The sequence below is a fragment of the Lissotriton vulgaris genome, chromosome 2_1 (genome assembly GCF_964263255.1).
Source record: "Lissotriton vulgaris chromosome 2_1, aLisVul1.2, whole genome shotgun sequence".
NCBI classification, from domain to species: Eukaryota; Metazoa; Chordata; class Amphibia; order Caudata; family Salamandridae; genus Lissotriton; species Lissotriton vulgaris.
Genome location: NC_141687.1, coordinates 1,700,758,832 through 1,700,785,040, shown reverse-complemented (window position 1 = coordinate 1,700,785,040; position 26,209 = coordinate 1,700,758,832). Strand labels below are relative to the sequence as shown.

At 49.3% G+C, this 26,209-nt stretch overlaps 1 protein-coding gene across 4 annotated transcripts in view; it reads right to left on the bottom strand.

The window, feature by feature from the left end:
• The window catches only part of LUZP1 (leucine zipper protein 1), a 246,131-nt gene that overhangs the window by 48,949 nt on the left and 170,973 nt on the right, over window positions 1-26,209 (bottom strand). The gene's annotated exons all lie outside the window — the stretch shown is intronic.

Here is a 26,209-nt window from a genome sequence, read left to right as displayed (position 1 = left end):
GAGAATCTTATTCTCAAGAAACAGCAACCGCACAGCCTCTTGAAATATTTTTCTGTACAGCATGACCCATCGTGTTCCTGGCGGACGCCCCAACCCGGGACCCCCCACTCGTCCCATATTTTTCCGTATTTTCAATTTATGTGACCGTGACGTAATGCTTCAGACGACTCGCTGCACTCTCCAGTGACCTATGAAAATTCTAAGTCCAGAGGCAATGTTGTAGTTTTCTAAAAGCCAAAAAGGCGATGAGAAACAAAGCAGTGACATATTAGATGATTTTTCCTGCAAAGCTGTGAGTAGAGTCTGAAGGAAAGAACGACAAAGTGGCGAGGACAGCACTCTGAGTAGTCAACTGGGCAGATAACAAGAGACTCGACCAGGAAGGAAAGGAATTGCCACAATGACAAGCTTCATTAATACGAATACCACGCCTATCATTGGCGCACACTCACATTGAACACTGCGTACGCAGAGACCCTGGGACTTTGGTCATTGTTAGCAATACTATATATCACTATGAAGTAAACTGCTAACTTTGTGAGCTGGTCCCCACAGTCTGGTGGCGAAAACAGTGACGGGGAGCTAGTGAAGGTCGATGTCCCTCAAGCAACCACCTTCTTATACTATAGGACATGGCAACACAGTCTTCCTTGTATGGGGAGCAGAGGGTGGCATCCAGGGTGGACCACGCTCTCCTTCGAGTCTTGGGTTGGGTAGGGGAGTCAGTATCTCTGCAGGATTGGGGGGACAGGTAGTTTTAGGACAGTCTTGCAGGGAGGTGTGCAGGGGCTTTAGTTCCAAACATGGGGGTGGGAGGTGGGCAGGTCAGCTTGTTAGCCTTGTTCTTCTAGTTTACTTGACTGAATGGCACCAGGGTCCCTTTTTCACCACACTAGTTGATCCTGAATTGGTATATGTATGTGGTCTGCTCTTGTCCAGGCCTCCTAGTAAGGCCGACAAGATAGGGAGTGAGAGACACTGCAAGGTAGTAAGGAAGGATGGCGACTAAAATGGCCACTTATGAAATTAGGCTTTTGTGCTGTAACATAAACCGCTTGGGGGACATAGTTAAACGTGGGTTGTGCTTCAATAAATTAAAATTGCAAAAAACACAGTTGATGGACAGAATGCAGAACAATGTCTTACATTCACCCCAGTACAAAGATCTGGGCCTAAATCCATCGTTTTTTTGCACACCACCCTAGGTCAGACAATGGCTATATGCAAATCAGCCTTGACCCTGTGCCTCATGGGAACAGTCCAGCCAGAACTACCAAGCCATGTCTTTTCTAGACCGGAATCAAGCATCCAAGGACCGGTTTCTGGCTATCAGCCTTCTTCAGCCTGGATAGCTTGACTCCAGTGATGTGGAGAGCCTGGGACTCACGTCTGAGCATACCCAGCCCACTCGGGGTGAAAATTGCAAAAAACACAGTCGATGGACAGAATGCAGAACAATGTCTTACATTCACCCCACTACAAAGATGTGGGCCTAAATCCATCGTTTTTTTGCACTCCACACCACCCTAGGTCAGACAATGGCTATATGCAAATCAGCCTTGACCCTGTGCCTCATGGGAACAGTCCAGCCCAAACTACCTAGCCATGTCTTTCCTAGACCGGAATCAAGCAACCAAGGACCGGTTTCTGGCTATCAGCCTTCTTCAGCCTGGATAGCTTGACTCCAGTGGTGTGCAAAAAAACGACGGACATTGATAGATCTCACCCTGCCCTCCATCATTACACAAAGGCCCGCGCCATGCTCCATTCCACAATCACGGACCACAACCTGATAGATGTGTGGAGACATTTGCACCCTAACTACCTAGATGGTACCCACTTTACTGCTCAGGCAGCGACATGGGCGCGACTAGACTATATATTCCTGAGCGTCGGGCTATGTCCGGCGATCCTACAGGTACAGCATCTAGCCAGGACTTTCCTCGGATCATACACCGGTCCGGCTTACACTGTCCTCCACAGACTATGGTCCCCCCAATAACTGGAGACTGCAACTTACTATCTTACTAGACACTGTGTTCCAGGAAGAGCTCAGGGAGGAGATTACAGATTTTTTTTTACGTAATAAGGACTCGGTCATTGCAAGGCTTTTGCATAGCAAAAGGAGCTGGGGTACTTAAGGATATTATGAATACACTCCGTACACTTGAGACCGAACTTAAATCATTAGAGGGAAAATTGGCTACAAGACCAGATGGCATAACACAATCCCAGTTTCGAACAAAACTCACAGCCTATATGGATGAGGCTTGTAGGGAGGCGAGATTTCGGGGGAAGTACTGGACGGCCCGCCGCTATGGCGAGGGGGAAAGACCGGGGAAGGAGCTGGCAGAGACGATTAGGAGGTCACGAAGTTCTAAAATAATATCCTGGAATTGGAAGGATTAGATGGTATTATGTATATGGACACTGCGAACATACTCAACACCTTCACTGAGCACTACACAGCGTTGTATACAACCACGAGGACAGAGACACTGAACCTAGACGATTACTTGGGGGATGTTTTGCTAGGTTGGTTGAGCGATGTGCAACGGTGCTTTCTGTGTTCCCCGTTCGAACTCGATGAGGTCCAGGAAGCCATCATGCATATGCAGTCGGGTAAGGTTACAGGTATCCCTGTTGAGTTTTATAAAACTTACATTGAAAGAAGATAAAGTCCGCTGCACTCCTGGGTGATGAGACTTTTAAACAATGGATAAAGGTGATTCAATCTTTTAGGGTGCTCAGGGTGAACCCCTTTCTGTCCGGGAGGGGCAGATTGTCAATGAAAGAAGGGATAGCTTACAGGCGTAAGGTGAGAAACCTGAGCACTCCTAAAATAAAAGCAGTTTACACGATGAGGTTAAAAAAAAGTTCAAAGTTTTATTCACTTTGTTCTTTCGCAAATGCAATTCATCCTTCTGAATTAGAAAATAATCTTTCAAGTAAACAAAATGTAAGTTGAACGGTTATTCCATAGTCAATTCATGAGTTGGAACAATTCAATATATTCGATTTGTAAATTTAAACATCCCCGATGCATTTCGAGCTAAAGAGCTCTTCCTCAGGGGGTCATAGTGTTCCAAGGAAAAAGGAGGAGAATCTAATGTTACTGATTAGGTCCCGAGTGAAAGGCAATAAGACGAGTGAATGGAAGGCGAAATGGTGATTGAGGCTACAAATAGCAAGTGAAAAGGACACGTGAAGGTTAATGAAATGGTGAACATGCTTTCTTTAAAAAAACAATTTGGAAACAGTGTATCCGAGAAGGTAAGTGAAAAGCCGAGTGTTGGTTGTGAAGTAGATTTGGTTTCACCAAGAATAAAAGACTATGAAATGTAGGAAATGAAAAATGTGAAAGACGTTCATACATGCGGTGTGAAACTTTAGTGTGAGCCCTCGAAAATGAAAACGATATAAGTTATTGTGCCGTGTAGATAAAACAATGGTGAACAGCAAGTCTAATAAGAAAAAGTGGACGTGCTCAAAAACGGGGTCAGCTTTACGAACAAACGAAAGCTGACGTGACACTAAATGAAATAAAACATGCTTGTAAGTGGTTTTAAGCTCATGCGGGCAAGAAACTTACAGAGAGTATAAAGCAGACAGTACGAAGAAATCCGACGCTGTGAACGCGTAAGTCATACCGCCCGTGTAATACGGAAGCATTTAAAAGATGTGCGCGTGCGAGAAATGGAAGTGAACAGACGAAATAAACAGAGGACAACAATGTCGGAACTTTAACTGGTGGAATAAGGTTAAAAAGCAAAAAGATGTTAAAGGTGAAAATAAAACTAATAATAAAAATAAAAAATAAACGTGCAATAATAATCTGTCTCCGGAGTTGCCTTTGGCGGCGGTTTTCCTAGATGCCACAAAGGCCTTTGATTCCATTGAGTGGGACTATGTGTAGGAAGGTACATCCTGACTATGGTTGCCCCCAACTTTTTGCCCTGTGTTTTAGCTGGTTTTGGACATAGTCGACCTGGAGCCCTGCCAATCAGGACCCCAGGCCTACTGCTCTCTCTTTAAAATGGATTCCATGTACCCTAGGTGCATTTACCAATTGGTACTGGGCCACCTTATCAGACCCCGTAACGCAGGGCATAGGTGTACCCAGGGCCGCCAGGGGCTGCAGCATGTATTATGCCACCCCTGGCTGGCCTCCTAAATTTGACACAACTGGCTGCACGACAGCTGGGGCGAAGTCGTGTAATCACCCTTCGCTTTAGGTATAGTAGTTCTATATCTAACCATACAATGGACACCCGAGTCCCTATCAGTCACTCCTATGGCAGGCCTTAACAATCCTGAAGGCAGAGTGCGTGGGCTCGTGTGAACTAGGTTCTGGCCCGAGCCGAGCCCGGTTGCAGCTTGCGGGATCAAGACCCAATGGCTGTTCCATGATAACGCGTACCATATCGGTAACTCCGGTGTCGCGTTATCAAGGCATGTCGAGTAAGGTGTTATACGAATCGGGGTGCTGCCCTCTCACCAATTCTGGCGATGAGGTTAGCATTCCACCCTTCTAGAGGGACACGACATGTACGTAACTGTGAACCCCGGTTAAAGTTAACTGAAGCCTCAGCTCCACAAAATGGATGCTGCCACCACAGACACAAGTCTGACCTCCTGCTGCTGGGAGTCCTTCCAGCGAGGAGCGCTCGGACAAAGGGTTTCCTGTCGAGGGCGGTGTTCGCACCGTCCCAGACAGGGTTTGTGTATTCTGGGTAGGTAGGGCTTTTGCGAGAAGGTGACTGCGGAGTGGCACCCCGGTGCTCAATACGCATCTGCCGGTTAGAACCAGTTCCAGGGGCGACAGCCCTGGCCTGGGGAAAGTCCGGCAGGGGAGAGGGGTGTAACTACCCCCCTTCCTGGTCCCACCCTTAGGGCAGGACCTAGTCATGTACCCACCCCTTCCTTTAGGATAAAGGCCGGAGCGGGGACCCTTCCAGATTAGATCATCTTTGATTCAAGAACTACTTTCTACGAAAGGACATTCAAGACTCTTCTCAAGATTTCTCCCTTGTGACTAAGGAGTAGTCACCCTGCATCAGCGGGCACCACCTAAGAACTCTGCGGTTTGCTGTAAGTCCTTCCTCAAGGAATCCGCCGGCCCAGCTCGACGAGAACCGGCTTCCCTGGCACCTCTGACCTCTACCCACGTCATCAGCTCAGCTGTGATCTGTGGGTGCGACGAGACCTCGAGGGACCGGCCATCATCAGAACCTGCACGCTCTTAAAACCAGCACGACCATCGAGGTAACTCTCTGGTGAGTGCTCTGGGGTCCGAGAAGCCCCGACCCTGAGCCGCTCCAGCACCGAAGTGCAGTCTCCCAGCATCTCCACGATCTGCGTGGGGCCCTTCTGCTCGCTGCTCAGCACGTTGTCTGGTCACTAGCCGCTGGCTTGTGCCCTTCTGTGACGACATCCGAGAATCATCACCGCTGGTCTGGTTGCTCCAGACTGGCCCTTGCTTCCATCTTTGCGAGAAGCACCCCGGACCCTCCTGGTCCACTCAAGACGCCATCTTAGGCCCACCACGTGGCCCTGAGATCTGCCAAGGCTTGTTGCCCCATCCTGGGCCCAGCGACGCCGACAGCATCATCCTTCGTGGGACAGCTCGCACCTCCACCGTGGTCGCCGACAACGCCTCCTGGTCCGTGAGACTGCAGAGCCTAGCGTCGCCCACTCACCTGGTCGAGGTGACGGCCAACCGGTGCCCTCCTGGTACCCTCTGACTACTGGCTAGTAGTACGAACTTGGTCCCCTCTGCTTTCAGGTTTTCATCAATCTCCGATCCAGGCTTGGATCTCTACGAACTATTCAGCACTGGTTGCCGGCCAGCAACTCCTTTCTTCCGGCTCCTGGCTCGTCAGCGAAGACCCCGACGCCTGTAAGACTTGTGCAGCCGCAGCCCTCGTGGCTAGGTAACTCGGCATTTCGGTGCCTGCATAGCCTCTTTACTCTAGGGTCCCGAGTCCCTCGCTTCCGACTTGCCTTATCGGGTCCGCCCGAGACCTTAACCTTTCCGTGTCCTCGGACACTTGTTTTAATTGTGCACTTGAAGTATTTGCTAAAGAGATTTGGTTTGTGCTTAGTACCCTGTCCTCATAAAGAGTACAGGGCTGTTGTGATTCTTAATAAATATACTGTTTATTTTCATAACACTTGTGTGGTGTCCTTTCACTGGGTGTTCAAGGGGTACATGTGTGGTAAACAGCTGGCTTAACGCGCCCTCTCGAGTCTTTAGCCTTAGACTGCTCGTATCCACGCTACTAGGATAGCTGGTCTATAGGTTGACTTACAACCAAACACCATAAGGGTCGTTGGAACGATACATAGCGGTCGCTAGAATAGCGAACGTTGCATATCGGGCCAACTTCTCACACTATGTGTTTGGTGTAATGTCCAGTATGGGATCCCCCCCCCCTTTTCTCTTCTGAATACGATTATTGTATTGTTCACCTATAGCTAGAGTGGTGATTAATGGTAAAACTTCAGTGAGTTTTTCGATAACAAGAGGTACTAGGCAGGGTTTCCCCTTATCGCCCCTGCTGTTCGCGATTGCCGTGAAACCGCTGGCGGCTAAATTGCGACAACATCACCGTGACAGGGTACTGCAATGTAAGATGAGGCAGATATTAGTTTCCCTCTACGCGGACGACATCACACTTTATATACAAAACCCCCAACATAATTTGAATATTGTCCTTTCAGAATTTATGGTATTTTGGAAGGCTCTCGGGGGTCCAGATTAATTGGGGCAAATCTTGCATCTTACCCCTTACTGATGCAACAAGTCGCTTTCCCTTGGATTATCCGATGGCATGGTGCGAGGATGAACTAAAATATTTGGGTATCCGCGTGACAAGGCATAGAGACAAATTGATGCGTCTCAATTATGGCACCATTATGGTGCGAATCGCATATAATGTATCAAGATGGATCGCTCTCCCTCTCTCCATGGCGGGACGCGTGTCTTTGATTAAGATGGTTATATTACCACAACTACTTGACCTGTTTCTTAATGTAGCCTTTCACCCGGGGACATTCTTTTTTTAAACAACTACGATCGGAACTGACACGATTAGTGTGGGGTAAAACTGCGAGATTACAGTGGAATGTATTAACAAGGCCATATTCTCAGAGAGGGTTTGGCGTACCTAATTTTTAATTGTATTATTACAGCGCACAGGCGCATTATGCCCATTTTTGGTACATCAGCCACGCTATATGCCCCAGGTAGCGGCGGAGCATTGGCTCGCTCTCCCTGTCCCCATTGACGGGGCCGTGTACACTCCGATCCCCACGCGAGATAAGGCGCCGACCACGGTGAGTTGCACAGTAGCTGCCTGGGCGCATGTGAGTAAACTGTTAGATGCGCCTATGCTTCACTCGCCACTGTTGCCACTGGTGTATCATCCCGACATGCCTCTGCTGCAGGAGGCACTCTTCCACAAGTTTAAAGATCGAACCCGGATACAAAATTGGGGGGACATGTACCACGAGGGAAAATTCCGCACAGTAGTGCATGTATTGCAGAATATAACACACTAGATACTTTCTTGTACATTCACTTACGGCAGGGAATTTGTGCTATTACTCCTGATTTCCCTTCGAAGCCACCGACTTTTACACCACTACAATTGACACTTCAGAGCGAGAAGGCCAAACGACTGGTGTCTATATTATACAAGGCGGTGCATACACAAAAGATTGAGCAAGCTGCAGGGGCAAGGGAAAAATGGGACCACAAACTAGGTACAGCACTGACGGAAAAACAGTGGGAGTTCTGTTCGCTACAGACTGAAAGAATCTCAGCTAGCAGTAGGCTTCGGATTGTCCACTATAAATTCCTACATAGACTGTACTATACCCCAGCCCGAATGTATAGATACAAACTCCTTTTGTACCGATTTCCTGCATCTGGCATGGAACTGTCCGGAGGTGTACGAGTATTGGACGCTGGTTTTTCAGGCACTGTCCACTATGATAAATGCCCAGATTGATATGTCACCACTGATGGCTTTGTTGGGTACGTAGAGTGGCTACGAGCGGAACATCGTATGTTTGTTGCTCTGGCGTTGCTCCTAGCTAAGAGAAGAGTGGCGTGCCGCTGGGGGAGAGGCAGGGTGCCCAAGTTTAAGGTGTGGCTTAATGATTTGATATATTGTCAGGAGCAGCTGGCGATCTATGCAGAACTCCAACCAGCTGCATCTAGGCCCCAGGATATTTGGGCACCACTGCAATGTTATCTACTGTTACACCCTCGAAGCAGTCCTCCTGTAGAGGAGTGAGCCTATTGGAGACCAAGACCTGTAGCACAAAAATGTGGACTATCGAGAATTGGACATACCTGCTGATGCTCTATTGTACAGATTCGACCTGAACGGATGATGGAGTACTAAAGGTCTGACTGGTTGATGCCCTCCTGGGTTGTGGTGGGGAATGCCCTGTTTCCCCCACCTATCTTTTCTTTTTATATGACCTGTGTCTTTCCTGGGTTTTTATTTTTTCATTCCTTTTGTATTGGATATATGCTATATTTGAATGGCTTGCCCTGTTATAATAACGTTGGCCATTGTAAAGAGGACTATTCATTTTTGCTGATGACAATTGATTGTACTGTTAAGAAACATTAAGATAACTAAGTATATGACTACATGTGTACCATGTTTGTGGTGGTTTTTCAGAAAATCAATTAAAAGTTTAAAAAAAAAAAAAAAAAAAAGGAGGAAACTGGCCATAAAGGAGCACCTCGGACTTGTCTTCATTGCACTTAAGTCTGGCATGAGCCAGCCAGGAGAATATCGATGAAAGGCACTTATGGGCAATGTCAGTTTGAAGATCAGAGTCCTTCCAAGTAAATAGGAGCTGATTGTCATCGGCATAAGCCATTATTTTGGCACCTAGCTCCTCAGCCAGGAAGATCAGAGGTGTCAAATAAATGTTAAAAAGCAGGGGGCTTAGAGTAGATCCCTGCGGGACCCCAGTGGACAGTTTAGTTACAGATGATGACAACGGTGGCATCCACACCTGTTGGGTGCAGTTATCAAGAAAGGATTGGACGCAGTCGCAATGCTGATGGAAGACAATCGGGCGAGGAGTTGTAGTTGGGGAATCATGTCTAAGGCGGCAGAGCGGTCTCATAAAATCAGAGCCGCCCTGCCGCCCGTGTCCAGGCACTCCCTAATACCCTCAGTTATCTCCACCAGCGCCGTCTCAGTGCTATAGGATGCCCTAAACCCTGATTGAGCAGGGTGGAGATCACCCGAAGACTCAACGAACTCCTCCAGTTGCCTAAAAGCCACCTTTTCACAGACCTTGACCAAGGCCGGTAGAAGGGAGATGGGGCGGTAGTTAGAGGAGATGGAAGGATCCGCAGAAGGCTTCTTGAGGAGAGGAAGGAGTTTGGCTTGCTTCCATTGCTGGGGGACTGAGCCTGACTGAAGTGAGCCACTGACGAGGGCTGCAACCTCAAGATGAACTACCTCGACCACCATGCCCAGGACTCTAGCTGGACAGGGGTCCGAGGGGGATCCTGATTTCAAGGATTTAAGGATGGCTAAGACATCCCGCCGCTCAACAAGCCTGAACTGTGAAAAAAGCTGGATAGGTGCTCTGGAACAGGGAGAAGAAGGCAGAAGAAAAAACCTCTGCTCTTGGCAAGCAGTCCCAAGGCTATCTTGGATCTTTTCAATAAAAAAGGTGGAGAGATCTTCACACCATTGAGATGAGATTAGGGAGACTTGTTTGTTCTGCGTGTGGGGACAGAAAACAGCGAACAATGGAAAAAATGTCTTTGCTGTTATTATTAGCTCTGGCAATTCTCTCTGCATAAAAATTGCCTTTAGCTATCTTAATGGCTGCATAGTAATCCCGCTGAGCGACGCGAGGTGCCGCCTTGGCTAAAGGGCAGTACCCGCGTCGCCAGCACCGATCAAACTTTTTGCACGCTAACTTAAGTTCTTTAAGGGAATCTGTGAACCAAGGTTTAGAGGGTATACCGTGCGGTTGACATCTGGAAGAATGCTTAGGTAAAGAGTTGACCCCCCAGCTAATCCAGGTGGAGAAACTCTCCACTGCTCCTTCCAGATCTTGAGCAGCTTCAAGTCGAGCTGATGACAATACTTTAGACAGTGCCGGAATATTAATCTTCTGAGGCAGAGGGCACAATGACAGTGGGGAAACGGGGAGTGGTTTACCAATATCCCATGAAAACCTGATCAGAGAATGATCTGACCACGTGACAGGCAAGGGGTCAGTACCCGAAAGATCGAAGTTAGAGCAGACTATATCGATCAGATGACCGCATTTGTGTGTAGCAACCCTGACCCACTGGGTCAAATGGGCCAGATTACAGGCATCCAGCAGCTCTCTGGTCCCCGGAGCTTCCGGGCTGTCCAAGTGGATATTAAAATCTCCTAACATCAGAAACTTGGAGAAACAAAGCGCCCGCGAGGTGATAACATCGTCGAGAGATTTTAAAAAGACACCAGGAGGGCCAGGGGGGCGATAGACCAAAATACTGCCTAGCGTAAAGTGGGGGACATAACCAATGAGAACTCCAGAGCCTCGCCGTCCTCAAGCTCCCCGGAAAACTCATTGGTGAATGACCATATGTCCCTGAATACCACAGCAATGCCTCCCCCTCTACCAGAATTATGATCAGCTCTGGCAATTTTAAAGCCCCGTGGGACAGCTAGTTCTACCACTAGTGCACAGGATTCGTTCAGCCAGGTTTCAGTGATAAACAAAAGATCAAGCTGTTCATCTGTGATCAACTCATGCACATCAGGTGCATGCTGCTTGACCACTGAACGCGCATTGATGAAAGCTGCCTGAGTCTTAGTCCCTCGTGCTGCAAGAGGTGAAAGAGCAGGCTGAATAGTTTGAAAGCAGAAGTGACAGGAGGGGCAAGTCCTGGAAAGACTATGTAGGACCGCCCAATGACTACCTTCATTACAGGACGTATTGTCTAACCATAGAAGTTCCTCCCGGCTAAAGGATCTCCTACCAGCCCCCTCCCTGGCCACAAATCTGCCAGCATTGCTGGCGCTGTGCGCTTCCGGGGCGTGGATGGGCGCAGATGGGCTTGCCTTCGGCGCGCCGGCTGCGCGCTCGGGAAAACATGTGCGTTTTATGGCGTGCTCCCAGGACCAGCTGGACCTCTAACTTCGGTCCAACCGCGCTTCGGGACACACCAAAGATGGCACCCTGCCCTCCACACAATCGGCATGAAAAGCTGCTGTGGACCGGGGCAGGGGAGACCACAGACGTAAATGTGAGTTAAAATAAAGTTGTATTTTAAAAGTAGAGCTCAATGCAGTGCAAAACAGCAAATGCGTGGAAAGAACCATGCAGGGACTGCCAGCGTAATACAAAATACAATTAAAAATAACAGTGAGAAATAATGCCCTCGCGCTGCCACAGTACCCTCAGCGGGTTATCAGGAGCTGCCACCACCTGATCTTACCGCCGCGAGCCCTGAGCAGTCGGCCGTTTTATGGCGTGCTCCCAGGATCAGCTGGACCGCTAACTTCGGTCCAACAGCGCTTCGGGACACACCAAAGATGGCGCCCTGCCCTCCACACAATCGGCACGAACAGACGCCGTGGACCGGGGCAGGGGAGACCACAGATGTAAATGTGAGTTAAAATAAAGTTGTATTTTAAAAGCAGAGCTCAATGCAGTGCAAAACAGCAACTGAGTGGAAAGAACCAGCGCCTATAGAGTAATCATGAAGGGACTGCCAGCGTAATACAAGATGCAATTAAAAATAGCACAGTGAGGGGGGCGTGGCCAACTGCCGAACATGGCGGCAGCTTAACTCGGGAGCTCCGCGAGGCAATCCGGCCCGCACAATAATCCGCATGCACATCCGTCTACTAACCTGCCTGAAGGGGTGAAATCGGCTCCGGGAACCGAGCGGCACACAACGAGCCGTCCCCAGCGCAAATCCGACGCCGGGAAGTGCTCCATCCGTCGACAGTGAGACGAGGCCTACGACAACTCGGCAGCACCGGCCCAGAGTTCGGGGGCAGGCCGACCGGAAGCGCGCCTTGCCCGGCCGGGAGAAGTCAGCCTCGGCCGGCATCCGCTCCTCCTCGCTTGGCGCCAAGTTCCATCACGGCGCTCACTTAACGCTGCACCTGGGAGCACCCTTGAGCCAAGACTCCAGTGATATCAAGGGCGGGGGAGGCCCCGCACAACGTCGAAGCAGCCCCGGACCTACACTACGGCAAGACAGGGCGAGGGACGCCTGGGTCGACGCAGTCCTCCCACAGCACTGAACATTACTCCGGACCGCCGTTGGGCAGAAGGGCTAAATTCATCGTAGTGGCGCCGGTCTCCGGCTGTCCGTTGCAACCCTAGAAAGCGGCGGCGCGACCCACGTGGAGAGGAGAAACAGTACGATATCCGAGAGATACACACGCCGCCATCAGCCCCGCGAAAGCCCTTCTGCTGACTCCAGCGGCAGCCACAGTAAGGCTACACTGCGGACCGGGATCGACCCGGGCCCTGCGGTTCCTGCTCCTTTTACCGGCTGCTTCGACGGCAAACACCGAGAGGAAGGCCTACACGGACACTGTCAACCCAGACAAACCAACATGACAGGCAAAAACACGAGGAGCATGACAGCGACGCAAGCAAAGCTCGATAAGTTTGCCTATGCCCAGAACAGCCACTCACAGGGACCTGGACGGCACTCCGCCGGTGCCTCCTCTGACACCAATGGCACTGGAAAAGTCACACTGGAAGCCATAATGAGAACTCTCACAGACGTCCAAGCGACGGTAGGCACCATCTCCACTGAAGTGAACTTGCTACGAGCGGATTTTAAGAAAATGTCGGAGAGAGTGTCGCAAGTGGAGGTGGTCACAAAATCCCTCATTGAAGACACTTCTGACCTTCAGGTGGCGATGGAACGACTAGAAAGGACCACCAAACAACTACAGGAAAAACTGGACGACCAGGAAGGACGCTCGAGAAGAAATAACGTCCGTATCCTAGGCCTTCCGGAATCGGAGGGAAAGGGGGCCATGGACCTGTACATCGAAGACCTCATTAAGACCAAACTACAACCTAAAGGCCTGTCAGCCTTCTTCTCCATTGAGAGGGCTCATCGAGTCCCGGGGGGGTACGCCCCAACCAGGGGCCACGCCGCGACCGGTGCTGGCCAGACTCTTCAACTATAGGGACAGGGACGCCATTTTGCAGGCGGCCAGAGTGGCGCCGCCGGTAAAAATCCTGAACTCCACGCTAGCGTTCTTCCCAGACTACACGGCCGAGGTGGCCAGGCGTCGAAAATCTTTCAACGAAATCAAAAAGACGCTGCGAGACAGGGAACTGCCCTATTCAATGCTCTTCCCCGCCAAACTGCGGATTGTGGCCGAGGGAAGAACATGGTTCTTCGACAATCCTGAGGTGGCACGAGAATGGCTGGATGGCTGGAGACCGGCGGGCAAGCCTCAACGCCCGCGCAAGGACCGCCAGGATCGCCGTAAGGAGAAGACGCCGGAACACCGTGCGGCCAGCCCGGCCACTGAGCAGGGCGCGGCCGGGGGCCTGGACTCTGATCTCGAGAGGGACCCGTTTGATTCAGGTCAGCCTAGCAGGGGATGAATGGCTACACTGGAATGCACCAAGAACTGAACACTGCCCTTGGGACCTTGGGCCGATGGAACTGAGTAGGGCGGGTTTTGGCCGGAGCCTGTAGGGGACTCACCAACCCCACAAGCAAGTAAGACTAGACAGGGGGGGAGAAAAGCACTCTGCCAAGTTGGGGATGCGGGCGGGAATTCGTCCGTGGTGCAGGGGAGCAGGGAGGGGGTGGAGGGAGGGGAGTTATGAGGTTCAAGTTAAAGTTAAGTTTTATGGTCATCATTATTGCAATCTCACAAGGCACGGGAACACTGCTCACTATGGACGGCGTGCGCCGCCTCCGAATTCTGGCATCCTTCTCCTGCTGAACATGGAGAACACGGTTCATACATTCAGATGGCACAACATGATCGAGCTACACCCACAATGGGTACCCCTGTAACGACGTTGGTGCCCCCACTGAAGCTCCTTACATGGAATGTCAGAGGGTTGGGAGACAAAATTAAACGGGCTTTGGTGCTGCAAACTGTTAAACGTAATCGGTCAGACCTAGTGCTGCTGCAAGAAACACATTTGGCGGGGACCACCTGTAAGGCTCTAAACAGGCGTGGGTACACCATGGCAGTACACTCCGAGTTCACCTCGGGTTCCAGGGGCACCGGGATACTCCTCAGAAACAACTCCCCCTTCCTGGTCACTGGCCACAAGACAGATGATCAGGGACGGTTCGCAGCACTCTCAGGCCAGTGGGAGGGGAGAGCCTTGAATGTGATATCTGTATACATCCCCCCAGCACTGCATGCTACAGCCTTGCCGGCGCTTAGCCGATTCCTTATTGACCTCCCTGAGGGGGACGTGATCCTGGGGGGAGATTTCAATGCCATCACGGACCCCCTGCTGGACACCTTTCCCCAGCGAGCTCGCCAGAGAGGGTCTGCCACACTTCCGGGATTTTTATCTGCTATGGGCCTCACAGACATCTGGCGCCACCTGAACCCTACAGCGCAGCAATACACACACTACTCTGCACCCCACAACACCCTCTCCCGTATTGACTACTTCTTCTTTCTAGGGGTTGGGCTGAGCTCTGTGGATAGTATTGATATCCTACCACGAGGAATTTCTGATCACTCCCCGGTCTCCCTTCACATTTCTACCAAGGAGTGTAAGCGGGGTAGGCTATACCCGATCTATCCCAATTACCTGCAGGTCCCTACCATTAGGAAAAAACTCAAATCAACCACCACACACTATTTTACTGAGAACACTGGGTCGGTCACCTCACCCTCGATTCTGTGGGAGGCCTATAAGACGGTCCTCAGAGGGGCGTCCATATCGGCCATTACTGGGCATAAAAGGGAGTCTAGGGCCACACTGGCCAATTTGGAATTAGCATTACACACAGCAAACACTGCGCATATGGCAAACCCCACTCCTGAGACGCTACATGAACTGCAGCTCCGTCAACAGCAACACCAGGCACACCTCACTGTGATCACCAAAGGACACCTCGCGAGCACGGCGCACAGAATCTATGATGTAGGCGATAAGGCGGGGAAGATGCTGGCGTGGCTGGACAAACGGGGTAGCGGTAACAAGGGGATACACGGACTTTACGATGCGACCGGCGTGCTGCAAACTCACCCGGAGCAAATAATCCAGACTCTAGCTCGCCACTTCCAGGGGATCTACACACCGACACGACCAGTCACTGAGCGGGAGGCCACAGAATCACTTAGTCACATCCCTGTCCCCGTACTCACACCTGAAGCACAGCAGGAACTTGATGCAGACCTGACAGAGGGAGAGGTCCAGTTGGCGATACAGGCGCTGCAGTCGGGCAAAGCCCTAGGCCCAAACGGCATTCCTGTGGAATGGTATAAGGCGATGGACTCTGTCCTGGCCAAGCCCCTCCTAGACATGTATAACGACAGCGTACAAAAGGCGCTGCTCCCACTCGATCAACGCACGGCCACCATTGTGGCCATCCCCAAACCATCTAAGCCACCAACAGATAGTGCCTCATACCGACCCATCTCACTGCTCAACGCAGAAGCGAAGGTCCTGGCGAAGCTCCTGGCCAGTCGCCTAACCAAGCATCTGAGTACCCTAATACACCCTGACCAATCGGGCTTTATGCCACATAGAAGCACAGCGCTTAATCTACGGAGGGTACATGGGGTATTGGCGAAGGCACATCTTCTTAAGGAGCAGGCTGTGATACTTTCCTTAGATGCTAAAATGGCATTTGATCTGGTAGAGTGGGAATACCTTTTCGCTGTCCTAACCCGCATGGGCTTCGGGCCCCATTATATGGCATGGGTGCGACTGCTCTACGCCCAGCCAATGGCACAGGTGGTGGCGAACGGACGCATATCCTCGACCTTTCCACTGGGGAGGGGAACGAGACAGGGGTGCCCGCTGTCGCCCCTGTTGTTTGCGATAGTACTGGAGCCACTGGCAATCCTGCTGAGATCGACGCCGCTGTTTCGGGGAATCACTTGGAGCGACGGGTGGGAGGACAAGGTCTCCCTGTACGCCGACGACATGTTAGTATACATGACCGGCCCGACTGAAGGGGTCCCCGCCCTATTGGCGATCTGCGATGAACACGGCAGGGCCTCAGGATATACCCTGAACTGGGCCAAGTCTATACTCTATGTCCTTACTGGCCCGGCTCCGGTGTTGCCGGCTAACTGTCCTCTCACAGTGACCGCCTCCTCCTTTAAGTACTTAGGTATTTATGTGACGAAGGACGCTAAACAGTTTTATATCGAAAACCTGCAGCCGCCTCTGCAAAGATTGCGTGCTGATGTCCGATACTGGGCGACGCTGCCGCTGACCCTCCTAGGGCGCGCGGCGCTCTACAAAATGATGGCTCTCCCGAGATTTCTGTATGTGTTAGAGAACTCCCCCTATGTGGTTAACCCGCAGTATTTTAGACGAGTAGCAGCCTTGGTCTCCAGCCTGTTGTGGAGTAATGGTCCGGCGCGAATAGCGCAGGCAAAACTGGTGAAGAGCTGGTACGAGGGGGGCATTGCATTACCCAATCTCCAACTATATTACTGGGCGTCACAGCTTAAAGTTATTAATCATTGGATTCACGTCTCAAGAGACGACCCCGCTTATAAGGCAGACTGGTCGCAACTGGGGACTGATGGCATGCTTTCAGCACTGTACAACTACCCGCAGGTAAAGACCCTGCTAGGCCCGACATTCCACACAGCGACAATCTGGCATACGGCGCACTCACGCCTAGGGTGGAAGGGTAAAATCACCAGGCTGACACCACTATGGGACACTAAAACACTGGGTAACCTACGGACCTGTAAAGGATTTGCGAGGTGGGACGACATAGGGATCTCGGTGGTTGGGGACCTCTGGGACAATGGGCACGGTTATTCCCTTCCAACACCTCCAGCAACAATACGGCCTGGGGCCCACTGAAACGTACCACTATGTACAAATCCGACATGCACTGCTACGAGCGATCCCACCAGACACCGCACTCCCAGAATCATCGCCCCTTGAGGATAGGCTGCTCACCGAATTCATGGAGCAAAAAGCGACCTCGCTCACGTACAAAAAATTAATTAACAACATGCCAGATCCCACACACAAACTTAAGGAGAAATGGGTGGACGAACTGGGCGACATGGATGAAACGGAGTGGAATGAGGCATTGGCCTCGCCGAGGGAAGTGGGTATATCAGCCAGGTTCCGCCTGATACAGCTCAAGGTACTACATCGCACCTACTACACTCGTACATTACTCCACAAAATACAGAGGGCGCCACACCCATACTGCCTCAGGGGATGCGGGGAGGAAGGGACTCTCCTACACACGTTATGGGAATGTCCACAAATCAGGGAACTATGGCGTCAGATTATGCGCACAGTCTCTCAGGCCATCAATGTGTCTGTACTGCCGGAACCACGTAAATGCCTGCTGAACATTTGGGACCCTACGGACTTGAACAGGTATGGACAACTGTGGGTCACCCTAGCAGTGACAGTGGCCAAACGAGACATTGCACAGAGGTGGGGCGCTCCAGAATTATCGACAGTGGCAGGGTGGATAAGAAATATGGACCTCCTCATGGTTAAGGAAAGAGCAGTGTATGTATTAAGAGCCTGCCCCCGCAAATGGAACCGGGTGTGGATGCCTTGGAACGCATATAGGGGTGACCCATGTGAAGCATTGCCGGAGGGTGAGGACTCAGACTCGGAGGAAGAAGAAGACTAGTGGCTATAGAGTTGTTAACATGAACGGGGGCGGGGCCGGGAGGCGGAGGGCATGCACCACCACTCCAAACGGGGTGCTGAATATGTAAGCCTGTGGGATAGTATATATGAACGTACACAGATTTTGGTAACATGATGACCGTCGTTTGGTTTTTTAGATTTGTTTTCTTTATTCTTATGAGTCCCCGCTCATGCTATGTAAGGGGGAAGTCAGCCTACTGATTTGAAACAGTATGGGCGGGATGGGTGTTCAGAAGAAGGGATGACACTGGGCCTTGTGATACATATATCTGTTTATTCACTTTTCGCCTGCTGGGCCTTACGTCAACATGATAACTGTTACTACAATCTATGTTAAATCCTTTCCCCGCCCGGGGATCATATTACTGTTATGTTGATGCAATTACACAATGTCGTAATGAATATCTCTTCTAAACTCCTGACAATAAAGAATTTTCACAAAAAAAAATAGCACAGTGAGAAATAAAAGTCTGAAGAGTATCATTCTCAGTGTAGATAGTGATGCCCAAAAAATCCAGTTGTTTCCTATCTGATATGCAGGTGAACTTCAAGCATTCACCCCCGTTATTTACCCAAGTCAAGAATTCTTGCAGTACTTCTAGGGAGTCTTCCCATATCATGATGACATCATCAATATAGCGTCGCCAGAATCGTATCTACGGCAAAAAGAGGTTAGACTGCTTTTGTATGTATTGTTGTTCAAAATGGCTTACATGCAACCCTGCCACACTTGGGGCAAAGGTACTTCCCATGGAAGTACCATGCCATGGTTCTAATCCGACAAAGACCCTGATTTCACAGGACAAGGGATCCATTCTCCTCCTGATTATTATTGTAACCTCTGGAAGCTGAAAGGATCATAGCTTCATTTTCCCTCTACATTGATTATTACAATCTGACTTTATGCCTGGTAGGAACATGGCCCTTAATTTGCGGCGGTTCATTGAAGTGCTGGATAGAGTTGGTAGGATCCAACAAGATGTGGCAGTCCTGTCGCTTGATGCTCCTATGGCTTTCGATACGGCTGAATGGCCATACCTACTTGCTTTGTTGGAGCGAATGGGCTTTGGCCCCAAGTTTCTGTCTTGGCTGCGACTTCCCTACTCTAAACCCCTTGCTCAGGTAGTCGTGAACGGGCAGACTTCTCGGGTGTACCCCTCCAACATGGGACTAGGTAGGGCTGTCCTCTCTCGCCGCTTATTGATGCTTTTGTCCTTGAACCTTTGGCAGTAGAGGTTCGGATGGACCCATTAATATGCGGCTTGCATTGGACAGGGGAGTGGGAAAGATAGGATATCTCTCTATGCGGACGATATCCTGTTGTACATCGCAGCTCTGCATTCCTCCATCTACAGAAAATTGGCTATCTTTACCAATTTTGGTAAGTATTCTGGGTACACTATTAACAAGTCCACCACACCTTCCGGCCAACCGGGGGTACATATAGTGACGGATGGCTTCCACTATCTTGCCATTTATGTTACCACTGATCCTGTGCTGTTCAATGCAAGTAACCTCCAAGGCCCTTTGCAGAGACTTAAAAGTGATTTGGTCACTCCCACTGCTCGGAAGAGCGGCCTAGTTCAAAATGATGGTACTACTGCAGTTTCTCTATGTGCTGCAGAATATGCCATTCCTCGTTCCTGCAATCTATTTGAAAACCATGTGGGATGGAGGGACCCCTTGTATAGCCCTAGCTAAACCGGCATGAGATTAGTATTATGGGGGAATAACCCTACCCGATATTCAAAAATACTATTGGGCGGCACAACTGGCAGTTATTAATCAACAGGTTCATCAACCCGCAGATGAACCAGCGTACTGTATATGAGAAACGTAATTCCAGACAAGTGTCCGGTGTACATTATTCCAATTGCGCAGTGGTATTTATGTGCGCATCACTGTGATATGAACTGCTATTTGGCAGGCGTACCTATGATTTAAGACTGGTTTATAGAACCATGAAATAGTCCATATTAGAATACTGATGTATGTTAGTTTTAATTTTTTCTAGTACGCATCGTTTGAAATGCAATTCTCGACTTTGATGAATTATGTTAATTCTCACTTTGATAGCTGCATTGATCTGTCAGCATGTGTGGGATGCGGTAACATGCCCTTTATGTTTATTCTTTCGTTTATTTTGCCGTTTATTTTCATGTTTATTCTATTTACTATTAGGGAATAGCATGTTTCAGTGATTGTTATATATTGCACATTGAGTGATCTCCTTTCACTTGATAGTACACAAGGCTCTCAACATTCCAATATGCTGCACTGTGAATGATCGTAATTGAATCACACAATTCTTATCACGTATACAAAGCGTATTATTGCTCATACATTTTTGAATTCATGTATTTACAATTCGTATTGAGCAGCATATCATCCTGCAATTTAAAAGGTTCAATAATGTTCGCATTTACTTTTGCATTCAATTCTGTGTGTATTAACTTATGTATGAGGAATTAACTCCTCTATGTCCATTATGACGCTGTTGTATTTAAAATATCATTCTACTTACACTCGGGTAACTTGATAAAGGCCTTTAAGCCTGAAACGTGTGGTTTGTAAGCTAATAAAGCACTCATTTCATCTGGATTGTGTGCCGCTTCACTCCCACGGGGTTGGACGCTAATACAGGAAGTCCATTACAATGCATAAGATTCTGTGGCTAGAGTGCATGGTTCAATACAATAGAGCTCAATATTATCATTATTATTATTATTAAAAAATTTTATAGAGCGCGTAGTCACCCGTAGGTATCCCAGCGCTGAAACAACACCCTAACCAGTGAGAGGGGGGGGGGGGGAAGGGGAGTACAGCAATTTTAGACAGAGGCAGTTTTAAATAGAGCAAAAAGAAGTGGTTAAAAGCAGTTTTAAGGAAACAGGTGGGTTTTAAGTTGTTTCCTGAATCGTAAGTAGTTTGATTCTTTCCTCTTTCCTCCATAGGCGCGCTGTGTGAATCGAGAAACGTCTTCCGCCTGTGCGGGTTTTTTTGAACCTGGGCACGATGATGAGGGACTCCCTGTCCGATCGGAGAGATCTAGGGGCTTTATAGGGTTGTATGAATTTCCTCAGAATGGGGGGGCCCTGATTCTGCACTAGCCTGTGAGCCAAGCTTAAGGCTTTGAATGTTATTCGTTCTCTCACTGGGAGCCAGTGGAGGAGCTTCAGAGCAGGTTTAGCTGACGCTCTGGCAGGGGTATGTGTGAGGATCCGGGCGGCAGCATTTTGAATTTTCTGCAGTTTATTCAAGGTTGCCTCGGGTGCGCCCAGGTATATAGCATTGCTATAGTCAAGCCTGGACAGAATGAGGCCCTGAATGAGAAGTCTCTGCGATGTGGGTGGAAGGAGGGGCAGAATCTTTCTCATTGCTTTAAGTAGGCCGAAGCAGGTGCCTGCTACTCTCTTGGCCTGCGTAGTGAAAGAGAGATCGGTTTCAATCCATACTCCGAGGCTTTTTACTTCCTGTTTGGGAGCAGGGGGGGCCCAGACAGGGTGGCCAGGTGTTCAGAGGGAAGGTGCATCCTTTCTGACCCAAAAGGAGGATGTCAGTTTTCGATCCATTCAGTTTTAAGGCTGAATTATTCATCCACCCTTGGATCTGTGTTAAGCAGTTGAATAGATCCGCTGGTTGTTGACTGGGGTGGGAGAGGGAGACAACTAGCTGTGTGTCATCCGCGTAGCTGACAATGCTCACCCCGAATGGGATGACGACCTCCTCCAATGTGGACATATAGATGTTAAACAATGTGGGGCTTAGGGAGGAGCCCTGAGGCACCCCACATTGGAGGGGATATCAGTACAAACTAGCCAAAATAGCAGATAAAGCCAGCGTATGCGTTAGTAAAGCCAAGATATCTCATGCCTTACAGTCCAGCCTTAAGGGTGAGTGCTGTGGCATCCTGCGTAAAAAAAACAAGCAGCAATCAACATACTTCAATGTGTAATTCCAGAGCTCCCCCACTTCTCCCTCATTGAAAACAGAGGTGGTAGACACCGGACACATCACTCATAACAGGGCAGCAGCGTTTCCAGACCAAAGCTGCCCCACCCCAGGTGGGTCACTAAGTGTATGCTAAGGGCCCTGAGTGCTAATCACTATCACCGTCCAGGGGGCATCCTACTTGTACTGTAATTCTTGTAGAATGTTTTATCAATATTCAGCAATTGGAATCCTACGGAGGCCCCGGACAGGTTGAATATGCAATCGTTACAGGTTTATATTGGTTCAAAAAGTAGTTAATTACACAGCAATTCGTTTTTGTAATACATTTAGATTACTTTTAGATCACATCGACTCCTCGGGTGGTATGCCTACATACCACGCCGGGGATCGCTGGGGAGAACTTCCCGTGGTGTTTGGCCACTCAAACTTGGGCCGCCGGTGTCTGGTGCAGAGTGATGCATAATCACGGAGAAGCCTGGTTCCGGATTCTGTAGGTGAGTCTTGGCTTGAGCACATCCGGTGCACTCTGGAGATAGAGTCTGTTGGATGAGTACAAGGCTTGTTCTCCGGGCTCTTGGGGCTACTGGACTCTGTGTGGTTCTCGATGTAGGCAGGGCGAAGTTCGGACAGGCCGGTAGGGCTGGGACTATAGCAGTAGGTGTACTCTTCTTCCGTGGTCAGCACAGCTCTTTGGTCCTCCTCCTTTCTTCATAGAATTTGAGGAGCCTATGTTCAGGGTTGCCCCCAAATACTCAATTTAGGGCCTTTACAGGGGTGTGTATTTCGGGACCAATGGGTGCGTTTATTGGGGTGAGTACACACACCATTATGCTACCCTCCAGTGAGAGGGGTGCATGAGCCTCTTCCTAACTGGTTGGGTTCCCTCATCTCCAAGATGGAGGGGACTGAGAAGTATGCTTCTCTTCACTTCACCTCACTTCCCCCACCTGAGGATTGGAGTTAGCAAAGGTGGGCACCGCTCTCCTCCTACCGGAGTATTCCTGCTGATTCTCAACGCAAAGTGGGGGTCATAACCAGTGGGAGTCAGTTGCTGGGGGCAGCAAAAGGCAGGCACAGCTCACAAAGGTGGCAGGCCTTTGAAGACTCCCCTTTGGTGGACCTACCATATCTTGGGGGTGGAGGCATGACACCTCTGCCCAGGATGGGCTTTGTTTCTGGATCCCAGAGAGCGGAGGCTCTCTATCCAGGGGTTCAGAAAACTGTCTGGTGGTGGCAAATTGCAGGCAGCCATTCAGACCCATACCTGCGCTGGTCACTTTCCAGGGGCATCTCTAAAATGCCCACTGTGTGCATTTTACATTAAATCCCACACTGGTATCAGTGAGAGTTTAATGTGCTGAGCAGTTTTCTACCAGACTTCTTAGGTTTTAGTAAAGCTATTATGGAGCTGTGGAGTTCGTAATGACAAACTTCCAGACAATATACTCTTTATAGCTTTACTACACTTACAATGTCTAAGAATGGACTTAGACACTGTAGGGGTACAGGGGTCATACCACTGTACCCTCACCTTGGGGCTAGTGCACCCTGCTAGAGGGGTGACTTACCTAAACCACAGACAGTGGTTTGTAGGCATGGCACACAGGGAAGTGGGTCATGTCGACGCTTCACTTTTTCTCTGCACCAAAATAAGCAGCATGCAACGGCAGTAGCCTGCAATGGCAGAGTGGGTGTTAAGGTACAGGGCATCTTAGAGGCCTTCCCCAGTGACAGTGCCCTTGGTACCCATGGTACCTTTTACAAGGGGCTTACCTGTGACCAGAGATGGACAAATTGCGGGCACAAAGGTACAGCTTTGGGAAATAATACAGGCACTGGGAACCTGATTGGCAGGGATCAGGACACACCAAGTCAAAGTGCATCATGTGTCAGGCAAAAGGTAGGGGGTAACCATGTAAAAAGAGAAACTTTCCTACAACCAGGTAGAATTCGTGAACACTTAGACTCACCTCTTCAGTACACTTCTGGACCTGTGGACTCTGCCAGGAAGAAGGACTGATGTGGTGCTGAAAGAACTGCCTGTCTCTCGGACTGCTGCCCTCTTGCCTGGATGAGAAGGACTGGCCCACATATGTTGAACCTAGGACCCCAGACTGACTCCAAGGGCTAGTTGGCTGGCATACTGACTAGAGCGTAGGGGACAATCCCCAACAACCTTGAACCCAGCAACTGGGCTCTGCCATCTGCGAGTCCTACCACGCCAAGTGGTGCCACCCCAGTCCAGGACCCTTAGAAGTGGCACGACGGTGCTTTGCCAGCCCATCTGTGGTTTCAGCAGACCCAAAGTATCTCCTTTGCTGCGCAGTGCAACGATGAGCAGAACTGACATTACCTATGCTGGATGGATTTCCCCGAAGCAAAGATATTGCATCGTCGCCCGCAGCCTTCCAGGAATCGCCGCTGCATCCTCAACACACGCCTCAACATAGCAAGCCCCTCGTTGACAACATCCTCGACAACGGCGCAGGACCTCGCATCACAGCTCCTAGAAATCACAGATGCGCAATGCAATCTCCACATGGGACTCCGAAAACAGGATTTAAGGTAATCTTGTTGAGCGGGCCTAACTGCGACCCTTTAGCTGGCCCGCGCTCCATCGAGGTCAGCAAGAACTTTTGACTTTCACCTAGTCTAGCGCAACCAGATCTCCACTATTGGCACTCTGCACTTTTTGGCGCTATTGTCAGTTAAATCTTTGAAATTGCATATTTCTGGTTATACGGATTGGATTTTTGTCATTTTGTTCTTGATTTATTACAATTTGCTCTATTTTTCTAAATTGGTGTGGAAGAGTTCTTGTGTTGGGTTTCCACTTTATTGCTGTTTGAAAAGCTGCATAAATACTTTACACATTGCCTCTAAATTAAGGTTGACTGCTCTGTGCCAAGCTACCAGAGTGTTGAGCACAGTGGCATTTGAGGTTGGCTTATGTCTCACCCTGACGGGGACTGTGGTTCCTGCTTCAGTAGAGGTTCACCCCCTCATACAGTAACCTAATTTCTTGCAGTGTGCTTAAAGGATGGTCTTATCTACCAACCTGTTCTCAGGTGGTGTCTATTCCACATGTCCTCAGTGCAGCACCTCTTTATCACCAATCTATTCTAACAACTGTGTTCAGCCTTTGACGCTTCTATTCAGTCACATGGATTTTGGTGGCGAAACTAACATGGCCCTCAGTCTGGAGGAAAGTTACAGTGTCTGAAATGCCAGCTTTAAACCATGCTTACTTGCAGTCTGTGAATTAATGGGCCTCCATTGGATGCTATCAGATATAGCTTTTAACTGGCGTGCAGGGTGGCAGCAAGGACCTCTGCTCGAACTTTTACTATTTATAGGAGCCAGTGAGTATAAGCAGGCAGGTCTGACTCTGGTTCAATCCTGCCATTTCATTAGTTCCACTGGTGAATGCCGTTTATTCACACTGTTGTCATCCTCTTTCCCTTTTGGATAAAATTCAACCTGTAATAACTTAATGGGAAAATCATGGGAGTCAATCACGACTGGTACTAGTTTAGGATCTGTTAACTCTTTCTTAGATTTCAAGGGATTATGGTGACTAAACTTCAGTTAGTGCAAAATGCTACAATACATTTAGTTGTTCGTATGTAAAAGTTTCACCCAGATGACCAACATGCCTACAAGTGTAACAGCAAGTGAATTTAAGGGTCTTATGCACGGTCCCCCGTCCTTTCTTTGGACTGTCCTGCCTCTTTCCTTTTACTGCACTTTGCTGTACTTGCTGGATGATACTGATGCTCTTTTAACAAGGCAATATAAACAAGTCTGTCACTCTTTCCTACCTTAAGGAATACTCTTCTGCTCATTTTGCAATGAAATTCTCTGCTTTTTCAGCAATAAAATGTAAAAAAAATTCACATTGCCTAGACAGGTGTTCTGTTCCTTAACTACATACAACCCAAGGACCTACAGACTGTGCACACTACAAAAAAAGCAGCATGGATGGATGACTACATCTAGAGTGTATCACTGTTTGTTCCATGCAGACTGGCCATATAAACTATTATTTCTGAATAAAGAATACGGAAATGAGCGAATGAGGTGTCTGGTAAATCTAAATCTTGAAACAGCAAAGTGAAGGCACACAGGAAAAGCAAGATATTACTTATTTACAGATATGGTACACAGGCCAATAATTCCTGTAATATGGAGTTCAGCCCAGCAGCCCTAACCTGCCCCATTTGCAGCTAGCGATGTGCAGATGCGGGCAGAATGAAGAACAAAACATGCCTGATTGCACTGTTCCAATAAGAGAAGTACACTTCACCATAAAGGATCCCTTTATGGGGAAGATGAAGAAAAGGGGGCCAGGAAAAGGTAAGAACCCAATATTTGATGA